Raw genomic sequence first — 12,457 nt, forward strand, 5'->3', positions numbered from 1 at the left:
GATATTCAGTAGGGAATATAAAGTAACAATAAAAGAGCAAAGAGAAATGCACTTTAACAAGAAGAAAAAGAAACTATTTTGATACTTTACCATGGATTTTATTTAAGAAAATTTTATGGAAGCGACTTTAACGACTTGTCGAGTTATAAACTGGCCTTAGATACTGACAATTTACATGCAAATTACAGGTAAATTGTCTACTTTCGCTTCAATGCCAAACCAACCAATTGCAATATTCGCTTAACCCCCTTTATTTCTTAATATATTTTTTAAAAAAATCATCAATAAAATCTCGAATAAACAAAAGGTATCTACTATTAACAGTTTAAATACTTAATTACTTTGTCTTCTAAAAAAAATTCAAATATTTACTTTAAAATTTAAAAAAATTTATATATATTAGGATATTTGAGAAGAATTTTTTTTGGAAAATCGTAACAGTTAGAATATTTTAAAATATTCTTAAAATCTTTCAAAAATTCTAGAGAGGTTTCGTCTTTATTCTAAGAAATTTTAAATATTTTTTTTACTTTCCCAGCTGTTATATATAACAAAGGGAAAGTATAGCGACTGATAGAAAAGTAACCCCCAAAATTTTTACATTTTTTGACTCGGCACATCTTAAAATTTCGAGAAATGCAAAAACTTTTGGGATTTCTTCTCTATGGGTATTGGTATGGATGCGGGGACGATTTCATTCACCCAATTTAAAGCTTAATAACTCCTGTGCATTTTGTGGAAAATTTCTGAAATTTTGCAGACAGGTTTCTATATTAAAGGGTTTGATGCTACTAAATTTTGGTGGTTAAAGGTCAAGGGGTTAGGGAAATAGAAAGGGTTACGTGTCATAACTTGAGTAGGATCGGGCTTACTGAAGCTTTTACTTGTTATTAGCATTTATAATATTTTTCTAAAATCATCTCTATTCTCACAATTAAAATTTTTGCCATTTTTTAATAAATTAACAATATAAAAAAAATTTAAATAATGTTTTAACTGATGTTAACAGCTTATAACCCGAAAAAATCTTTTTAAAAGTCTACAAAATATTAGAATAAATTAATAAAATTTTACTTCAAATCTTAAAAAAATTAATAAATTATTGCTTTAAATCTAAAAAATGATTTAAAAATTCTCCAAAAATCCGAATAAATTAATAAATTTTCATTAAAAAATCCTCCAAAATATTTTCGTATGTTAACAATTGAAATATTTTTTTAGAAAATAGAAACAATTTTATTAACTTGTTAACGTATAAATCATTAATTAAATCTTGAGAAATTTTCTAAAAGAAATTCAAAAGAATTCAAATAAATCTTACATTAAAATGTAAAAAAAAATTTTTTACCCTTTTAATTTTTTTTATTACTTTAAACAATTAAATTTAATTATAGTAATTTCATTGACAGTAAAATAAATATATTTTTAAAAATTTTATATTGAATGAATTATCAAATAAATTTTAATTTTTTTTAAAGGCTTTTAATATAATAATTGATTTTAAATTTAAAAAAAAATAAAGATGAAATTCTGCCTTTAGCTAAAAATATTTTCAATTTTCTTTTTGTTTTTGTTTTTTTCCCTCCTCTTGTCTAAGAAGAGAAGAGGAATTTTTCTCTTTTCTATAAAAAAAATTTAATTATGCAAATTAAATTACTTACTAACGAATAGTTTTATACAAATACTATTATATACTATTTACTTTTTTAAAAAAAATGAAAATAAAATATATATAAATAAATTCGATTTTTCTTTACGTCCTTATAACTTTATCTTAAATTTATTATATAAAAGAGGGAGAATTTATAGCTCGAAATTATAATATTTATGTTAAGTTAATCCCTTTTCTGCCAAACGGATCGAAATAATAGGCTGAGAGGAATTATGGTGATCAGTTTAATACTTTGGGTTACCAAGGGCAAATCCATTATCCTTAGCTATACTAGGATGCAATTCTCGTAACGTTACATCATTTCCAAGGTGAAAATTGTCAAGCCACAAGGCTGATAACTTGATTTTCTTTATAAAAATATCTCGGATACGTTGCATTCTTCTTTGTTTTATCCATTTTATCACGTGCAGTGTTCTTTATTTTATTCTAACCCATCCGCATCATCTTATCTTGAGCGGATTAGAAGATGCAATTAAAAATTAATTATGGTTTTAATATGGTTTACAACTTGATTTTCTTTATTAAAATACCTCCGATACGTTGCATTCTTCTTTGTTTTATCCATTTTATCACGTGCAGTGCCCTATATTTTATGTTAATCCATCCGCATCACTACATCTTAAACGAATGAAATGATGCGATAAAGATTATATATTTTTGATATTTTTTACTCATTTTAATAAATTATTTTCTGTATTTATTAATTTTAAGTAGATTTGGGAATTGGAAAATCTTATATAATATTTATAAAAGTGAATTTTTTATATATTATGTTTGTTATTTTGCTTATAAATGACGTCGTTTTTTAAAGGGATCTGCGATGCATCGACGTTTCGTTATGAATTTATTTAAATATTTAAAACTTTAGAAAATAATTCTAGAAATGTTTAAAATTATGTATTTTAAAGAAAATTTATGAAATTTTATTTAGAAAATTTTATTTTTTTTAATAATTTTAATATAAATTTAAAGAGGTTTTTTTATTCGCGATGACTCGCGTCAAAATTATTTCTTCTAAAAAATATTTGTAAAATTTACTTTTTTAACTGTATTTTTTAAGTTTTAAAATGTTTCGGCAAGCTTTTAAAGAATTTGGCTCGCGACATAAAACCTTTCTCGTGTCTACGCGTCACAGTGCAACTTTCAACATTGATAATCAATAAACGCGCGTTACTCGCAGCGCGCAACGCGACGCGTCGACGCTCCGAAATTAAATGCTTTATTCTCTTTTTAAAAAATTTCAAATTTTGTTATTTTTGATAATTTTTTTAAAAAGTTTTATAAGCTTTATGCTCCAAAATACATTAAAAAAATTCGTGTTAAATTATTAATGTAGAGAATTATATAGTACGCAACGCGTCGCGCCTGGTAGGCGCGCGTCTACGCATGACGTAATAAATAATCAATTTATTTTATTATTACGTAACAATTTATTTAAAATTTTTCGAAAACCGTTATTTACGAATTTCAAATTTCAAATTTCTTTATCTGATTGGTTAAAAAAAAATAAATAAATTATATAAGTAATTTATAATTCTCTAATTTAAAGTTAATAATTATTAAAATATTATTATTTTAATCATAACAAGTAAAAACACACACTGCCATCTGTTGATCGATTTTAAAACTATTTTATCACATATATATATATTTTTTTTAAATTTTGGTTTTAAACGTATCGAGATCGAATTAATAAAATGAATCAAAGTAATAACGTTTATATGGGGAGGTAGGCGATAAAAATATTTATGAGTACACAGAAATAAAAAAAAAAACAAAAAAAAAGATGAAGCAGATATTCAGTAATAATAGATTGATTGTCAACACTGGGAAACTTTATGAAGCAAAGGAATTAATTATTAAAATACAATCAGCAGACAGAGAAGGAACCAACTACAAACAGTAACGTGTGCATTCACAATATGTTACTTTATAAAATGATATTTTTTATATCTGTTTCTACAGTTTTGCATTTTTATTTTCTTCAGTTAATACTTACATTAATGGAATATATTTCAAAGGAAGATCTTCCAGATTGTTTCCTTGTTTCCATTTTTTAAAAATATTTTTATTTTTTACTATAGGTTTGTCAATCAAAGAATCTCTTGTCTACACTTTTATGACCCTTTCCCATCTTCCAGAATTGATTTGATTTATTGTATTTTCATTTTTAAACTTTTATCACCGTATTTCTTAAAGTAATGGATATCGTAAGACCCGTAATAAATTTTAATGATCTATTGCTCTTTGTCTGTGTACAAAAAAATAAAAAAAATTATGAAAAAATAATAATAGTAATAAATTTTAAATTTCAAACTGAAATGTTTTTAATACATAGTTTTGTTTATAAATTATACATACATTAAAAATTATGAAAATTTATATAAATGTTAAGTTGGAATGTCTATTTATTTGGCTGAAAAAATCAGCGTTTATATATAATTAAATGCCATAAATATCATTCTATTTTGAATAACATTTCTTGAGAACGTGTCTGACAGACAAGTTCTCGAGAAATGCTGAGTAAAATAGCTCAAAGATATACGTTTTGTAATTAAATATGCATAGGAAATACGTTAAATATCATTCTTCTCTGATGAACATTTTTGAGAACGTGACTGAGACATTTAATATCTGTAGAAATCTCATTTGTGGAATGTCTGTCAGTCACGTTCTCAAGAAATGATCGTCGTAGGGAAGTAACGTTTAAAAAATTCCGTTTGTAATATAACAATTCAAAAAATTATTTACGCCATTATTATGCAAGATATTTGAATTTTTTTAAATAAAATTTTTTGATATTTTTAAGTTGGTGATTAATTGAGATATACTTCAGTAACTGAAGAACGATTTATCATATATATTCTATTAATGTTCTTATGTTTTCTATATTTTAATTACTTTAATGAAGTCTGGTGTATTTACAAACAAAGTTTTGGTATTTATAGCTATTTTAAACCCATATAAAATAACATTTAAATGGATCAAGTCTGTTAAATCATGTAAAGAAAGGGAGATTGAAAGGTTGTATTCGATACGTCGATGTACATCAGTATCAAATATCATAGTAATTTATGAGAATTTTGATATTACTGTATCATTTAACATATTAGTGATATTATAATTAACATTTACATAAGTTCTACAGATCGAATGATTAGTTATTTAAATGTGAATACATATTGTGATAAGTAATTAATCTCAGAAGCATGTAAAATTATACATGTACTTAATTATGGAAATGTTTAATTAATTTTATAAATTATTTGCAAATCTCCACGTTTTGAGACCTCCTGAATCTAAAAAGTCAAAAAAAAGCAAAAGAATTTAGTGGATATGTATGCATGTGTGTGTGTTGGTGTATATTTCGCTTAATATCTCAAGATGGGGTGAAGGTTAATAAAGAAAATTTGGCGTGGTGGCTTGTATATGAAGGGCATTGGTGCTATTAAATTTTGGTGGTGAACGGTCCAGTGGGTGGAGAGATAGAGGAGAATCATCTATTTCGAGAGGGGTAGGACTTAATGGCGATTTTATACGTTATTAAAATTTGCATTCTTTTATAAAACTCACATCTGCCCTTAAAATTAAGGTTATTGCCATTTTACAGTAATTAAAAATATAAAAAGTTTTTATAACAAAATCTAATAACAGATGGCGCCACATGCAATTTTATTTAAATTTTTTTGCTTAAGTTTTAAAATAAAAACTCATAACAGCCGGGAAAGTTGCGCAACTTTCCTTGCTAGATTTTTTAATTAATCGGGGCCTCGTGGCCCTCAGCCTTCCATATCTGATCTCGAGATTAAAGGAGGACAGACATACTGTGAGAATTTATTAATCTACATTTTTTTTCAAACTGAAGTCTAGAATTATAAATATGGCCTTTAGATGTACAATGAATGACGTAATTTAAAATTGTTAAAATTTTAATGCTATTTTTCTCCATGAGATGTCGTTATCTGGCTTTTTAATTATCGATTATTAAATTTGTAATTATTTGTTAATAATTTTTATTATATTAGTACGAAATTATAACAAAATTAATAAAATCAAATAAAATTTAAAATGTTTGTTTTCTTATTTATTTTAGAATTTATTAAATGAGCATGTACTTATAACTTTTTTATTCACCAGATGGCAGCAGTCTACGGAGTTTATAATTTAGAGTTTTTTTTTTTCTACCCTTGGATTTATACGTTATTATATCCTGAATTTCTTTTGTATTTATAATGAACCAGATTCTATTTTACTATTGAAATAAATTTGTTTTATTTTTAAGTAAATAATAAAAATATAACGCTAAAGTGATAATAAAACTAGTTAATTGTTAAATGGCAACACTTTAATTTTGTCAAACGATAATGCTGCCATCTGGTGAATAAATATTTAAAAAGTTTCTGTTTTAGAATTTAAACTAAATAATAACATAAAAATGTGCAATTATTAATTAATATCACAAGTACAGTCGACCCCCTATAACGTGCGTTCCTATAACGGAAATTCTTATAACGTAGCGAAAAAATTGTACCAACATACGTATAAAGGAGCTCCTAAAACGTCGTCGCCGACTGGTTTCGCGAGAAGATTGATAGAATCTGGACCAATAGTGGATGAGCAGCCGAACTACTTTCCTCCGCCCTGCGCCACGCTACGGAGCGGCTAAATTGAGTTTGCTATCGTCTGTACAGTATTATATATAAATTATATATAAATTAGGTACTGTACATATAATTATATATTAATTATATATAAATTAGGTACTGTATATATAATTATATATTAACTTAATTTATTGTAACTTTATTATAATTATATATATGCTTTCTGCCGCCTGGCAACACGCTACGGAGATTTTAGGCTAGTAAGTTGAGTTTATTATCGTCTGTACAGTATGTAAATTAGGTACCGTAAGTCTAATACAGCACTAATTTTATACATTTCTTGTGAAAGAAACATTTCTTATTCAACGGCCATAAAAATTATTTCTATTAATGATGTCTCCAAAGGTCAAGTTATTTTTTTGCGAAAAATTCGTTATCAGAAATCGCGGCCGACGTTTCGTGTGCTGTTCCGCGACGAAAACAAGCTTTGAGCAACGGCGTAGTCGAACGGTACACACTCGGTAAATAATCCTATAATTTTTTTATAGCATAATTTATACAGATTATTCCCAAAAAATTATACGTGTTTTGGAAATGTTTAGTGGAATTAGTCTAGAATCGGTTAATTTTATAGAAGAAAACCTTTCAAACAGCCTTAGTCCGTAAACTTCACACCTATCGGGCTGCGATTGGCTCATGTATCTAATCATTCCTACAACGTAAAATTCGATTAACGTGGAACGTATCTAAGCATTATAGGGGGGTCTACTGTATAAAGTATACAAGAAGCACAACTTTGACTATAATTTTCAGTAGTAGATATAAGCCTACTATTGAAAATTAGCGGTTTTTCTTAGTGATCCATACGTCCACAATACAAGTTTGATATGTTTGCTTGTTTTGTATATGGCAACTTGACACGTGGGCGATCTACCAAGAAGATTTCTCCTGGGGGACTTTCTATGGGAAACTGGCCTCTATTTAGGTATTACAAAAGCGATAAAAAGCCAGAAAATTCTACGTGGCTAGTTCGTTGACCAGGTTTGAACCCACCACCAACTACAGTGGCCACTATTGGTTCCATATCTCATGCAATTCACTGTAGAATACAGACTAATGAATGATTCTCATAAGTGCCATATTCACCGCAAGGCTCGTAATTCATAAGAAATATCATGATTTATCATGTAAAACTATTTGATGTTTAGTTGAAACTAATAGTTCAAAGAATAATTAAAATATTGACCCAACACTTCATCAATTTGTAATGTACTAAAAAAAACTATAGTTTTTATGGCTTGGTAGTCTTCACTCTAATGATTGGATACCATAGTTTTTCGTCTTATAATGACCACTGGAGCGAGGGTGTCACGTTTCCTAATAATTTTGTAGTTTACGCTGCATATCATAGAAATAGTAATTCAAAGGATTTACTCGCTGATCCTTTCATTTACTGGGAGGATGGCCGAGCGGTTAAGGCAACTGCCTACCGCTCTCCAGGATCGAATCTGGACAGGTTGAAAAATCCTCAGGAACTTTTCGGGGGTGTTTCGACCGTATGTTGTTCTGACTGAACCCGTAATGGGCTTGCTTAAAGTGGCTATATTAGTACCCATATGGCAGAAAGGGTTTCTTAAAAAAAAAAGGCCTTAGACAAATGTCTTGTTTTCCTATAACTAAAGTAAATTCTGTAAATTTTCCGGATTTGCATATTGTATTAAGAATACGTAAATTACCAATACGCTATGTTTGCTTATCTCTATGAAAATCTTGAATGTAATTAAAATTCCCATATTCCCCAGATGAAAATTCTTCATTTTTTTTCTTTTCTTGGAATACATCAGAATCTGATACTGTAATTTTAATGATTGCTTTAATCTTTAATTATATTCCTTATCAATAAACTGTATTTTCTGTGTATCAGTATATTTAAAAAGTTATTATAAACACTGTAAAATTTACAGTGTGAATTTATATTTTCAACATTATTTTATCTGCTAATCTCATATGGCCTCGAATTATCAGTTGTTTCCACTTATCTCTTCTGCAATATTGAACCATTTAATTCTACTGGTTTTATCAGCGGGAAAACGGAACAACCTTCTGCTAACGAATTTTTACAATTAGATGCCGAACACCAAACCATTTTAAAAATAGATAACAAGAAATCTAGCTAATCGAGGTAGAAAAACATAGCGAAATTCACTCTATAAACACCGTATACACTGACGATACATAGAGTTACTGTGAACTTAGATACAGCCACTTTATGGGTGGCAACGACGAGTACTACCGACCGTCATTTTACTTTAAGTCAAACACGTTGAAGTCAATACCACGAGTCCAGCAGGATTTTCACTTTAGAATCTATTTATCTCATCTAAATCTAGTTTGTTTGTATGTCCCTATATTTGAGATTTAAGCAATTATATAAGTTATATAAATCTAAACTGTTTCAACTCAAATTTAGCTATTTTCTAGATTTTATTTAATTGAGGATAATTAGGAAAGACGTGATAAATACCACTAACCTCACTATTAGCGGCTGGATGGCCTAGCCTACCCCTCTGGGGACCCGGGATTGAATCCGGACGGGTCGAAAAATCACCAGAAATTTTTCGGGGGTGGTCCTACTGAATATGTCGGCTTCCGTTCCTCACCACAAAAAAGTTTTACTATTAGAAGAAGAAACCTTTATTTATAACTTTTTATATTTATAATTATTATAGAATGGCAAAAAGCTCAATTTTGAGGGTAGCGATAAGTTTTATATTTTCACTAGCTGCAAGGACCCGCTTCGCTGGGTAAAAAGTAACGATAGTGAAGATTAAGATAATTACATTATAGCTAATCTTACCCGTTTTCACAGAATGCAAGAATTAGGTCCCCCGTTTTCAGACTAATTAGAGAATTTTTACGTTTAGTCAAACGAACTATTTTCAACGTTTCTGGAACGTTTACAATCGTTCTATAATCGAACCAATATTCGAATTTTATGTTCGAATTTAATTCGAACAAATTCGAACAAAACATTCGAAATAGAAAGCCACTTTCAACCACTTTCAGCCTCATATCTCCCGCACCCTTATAGCTATCGAGACGCAACCACCCCTATGCACGAATGGAGACTTGGGGCTACCACCACATACAAACACCATTCACGTGCGATGTGTAGTTTTGGCGAAAAAGTGAAATATAGGGACATACATGTCCATTTATATATATATATATATATAGAGATAGATATAGATGATGGAACAGAACAGTTGTGGGCCCGATCTCGTCAACCTGACCTCCTATTGTAGGTCCAGGCAAACCTACGATGAACATAATTAAAAGGTTTCTTGGTGTGAAATAAAGTCAAAGGAACCATATCCCTACTCGCGACCCTTCGCGAGATATAAGCCCCTGAAAATTCTGATCACGTGACACCGTGGTCAAAAGGGAGCCTACCGCACGAAAAAAAAAATTTAACGCGCGTTCGCGCACACTCGGGGGGGGGGGTCGCCGAACCGCTCATTCCCAGAGTAAATTGTGGCAAACAGGCGGTCACGTGACCTGTAGAATACTTTTCGGAGGGCTATATCTCGGGAAGGGTCGCGCGTAGGGGTATGGTTCATTAGACATTTATTCTTCGCACAGAGGGGGATCGCCACCCCTTCATTCGGAGGTTAAATCTTACCGTTCCAATCGCGTCATACGGATCTATATTTCTACCTATTAAACATTCTATAAATACTTTAAAATAGTTTAATTTGTTTATTTACCCTCGCTTGTAAACCTCGATTTTAAATGTATCAGCCATTTTTTCAACAAATTTCCCGTGAGTCAATGAGCGACGTNTCCGGGAAATCCAACACCAGATGTTCTCAAGGTCATTAGCTGTGTAAACAATGACTCATCAGTGTCAAATTTCGCAGAAAGGCGAGACAATGGAAAATAAAGTTTGAAGCTTTTTCTTCAAGATTAACGCCTTTCTTTCGTTTTTTTCCAGTTTTAAGTATTTTTTATGTTTAATTACATTAATATCAAAAATTGCTGGGAACTAAAGCGATTAACGCCCAAGGTCCTAATCAGAGTGCAAGTTACTCGCGCGCCGCCCTGGTGGAAAATATTTACATAACACATAGAAGAAAAATCCGAAAGGTTTCATCACCATTTGAACCCTTAAAAAGTGGAAAAAAATGAGATATTCATTTATTCACTATTAGAGAATATGCAAATATTCTACTTTAATTATTATTTACCTGCAATTGTAAATAGTATTTAAGTATTAAGTTTTATAGTGTTTTCACAATAAAAAAATTTCACTCATTTATAATTGGTGTGACTGCAGATTTACTAATACTACACAAATAAAAATTCTTACATCTCCTAATTGTTCGTTTGTAACCTCTGTTTGAGTTCCAAAGGGGTCTAAAAAATTGTCTTCAATTGCTACATCAAAGTGTCTTCCTGCTTCTTCTTCAAATAAAATGTTCCTTCTGTTCATTAGGCGTTTATGTCTGTTCATTGACTGTTCATGTCAACAATTTTCTTCATTGCTTCTTTTTTTTTCGGGATACATTGTTGGATTATAAATTGGACGTCTTGGATCTTCACTTTCCCCTCCCATCTATAAAATGCATACTACATATACGTGCTGATTTAGAGGGTAGCCACTGCGATCCGTTTTTACTAAATTTACAAGGATATTGTTAGAAAATTATTCGTGTCAATTTTTTAAAAATTAACAATAAATTTTGTATTTCTTACTTTTGTCTTTTAGCAAAATTTATCCAAATTTGGCGCCTCTGTTTAAGGTGTGGACGTGCCGGAAAAGAATAAAATGAAACTTTCGGCGTTACATATTGAGTGTATTAGAATATTCAAACACAGAGCAATTTACATTTGATTTACCCATGTTTAATATTATAACTCAAATACAAATTAAAAACAATAAGCGTAGGTATCGTTTTCGGAATGTCTCAGATACAACGCATATGCATTCTTTAGAGAACTCCTATGTGTTATGTAAATATTTGCCACCGGGGCGGCGCGCAAGTAACTTGCACTCGGACTCTATAGTAAGAAAATTTGTACCCATTTATGAATCAGGGCCATCGAGAAGAGGGAAGCTGGGGATTTTTCCCTGGTCCGGAGAAAAGTTGGAATTCTTATGGTTCCTACTTCCATAAAACTGGTGTTATTTTTTCACTAACAAAAAAATAAAATCTTTAAGACTCCGGCTTTAAATAAAGAAACATTCTATGTATTACATTTGTTCAAAAACCGGTGTCTAAATTGGGTAAAGAAGGGATTCGCTCTATTATAAGTTTTATTACAAAATTTGACTTCAATCTTCTTTTTTTGTAGAAATGTTTGAGGCCCCTTGAAAGTCGAGGCCCTAAGCAACAGCTTACATACTTGTAAATCCGGCCCTAATGGGACAGATGTCAAAGCTGATGTTTTTTTTAACACAAAGGACACAAATATGTATAGAACAATCTCGCTCATTTGTTTCGATACCACATAATGACGTGTCCTGCTAGCAATAATTGTTCTCTTTCTATAAACTTTCTCGATAAACAACTACAAGCAGAATATATCATTATAACGGACAGTAATATGTGATTAATTTTACATTAGTAGTTACAAGTGACCCAGATAAAGTAGCCATTTTGTTAAAGTGCAGTGCCCTCTATAGTTCATGAAAAACGCGAATTCCCGGACCACATGTAAGTTCTGTACAATCCTGATATCAATCAATTCATCATTCATCAATTCAGTTTTGTTTTAGTTGTTTATTGCAAGGCGACAAATGGGCGATCTGCCGAGGGGTACCACCCGGGAGGATTTTCTATTCAAAACTGGCCACTATTTAGGTGTTATAAACGTAAATAAAAACCCCGAGAACTCCCACTGTTCAGTGATTTTATCCATTCGGCCATTAATGGCCATCAATTCATCAGTAGTAATGGTCATTCATGGTAAACGTGACGTTTCTACAGTGGTCTAAGTGTCGTTCGAGTGTCTTCGTATTGTTAACTTCCCCTTTTGTGTACGTAATTCCTCCTGTTCATTCATGTTTGAGCAATGTTTTGCTGAAGCTCTTAGAGCATTCTATAGCTCAGAAATTTGCAACAACTTTAGCTGTACATGATTCGTTATTGGTGGATCGTACGTTTACAATATACAAAAT

Source organism: Centruroides sculpturatus, unplaced genomic scaffold (genome assembly GCF_000671375.1).
Source record: "Centruroides sculpturatus isolate CEXI.00-Female unplaced genomic scaffold, Cexi_2.0 scaffold165, whole genome shotgun sequence".
Taxonomy (NCBI): domain Eukaryota; kingdom Metazoa; phylum Arthropoda; class Arachnida; order Scorpiones; family Buthidae; genus Centruroides; species Centruroides sculpturatus.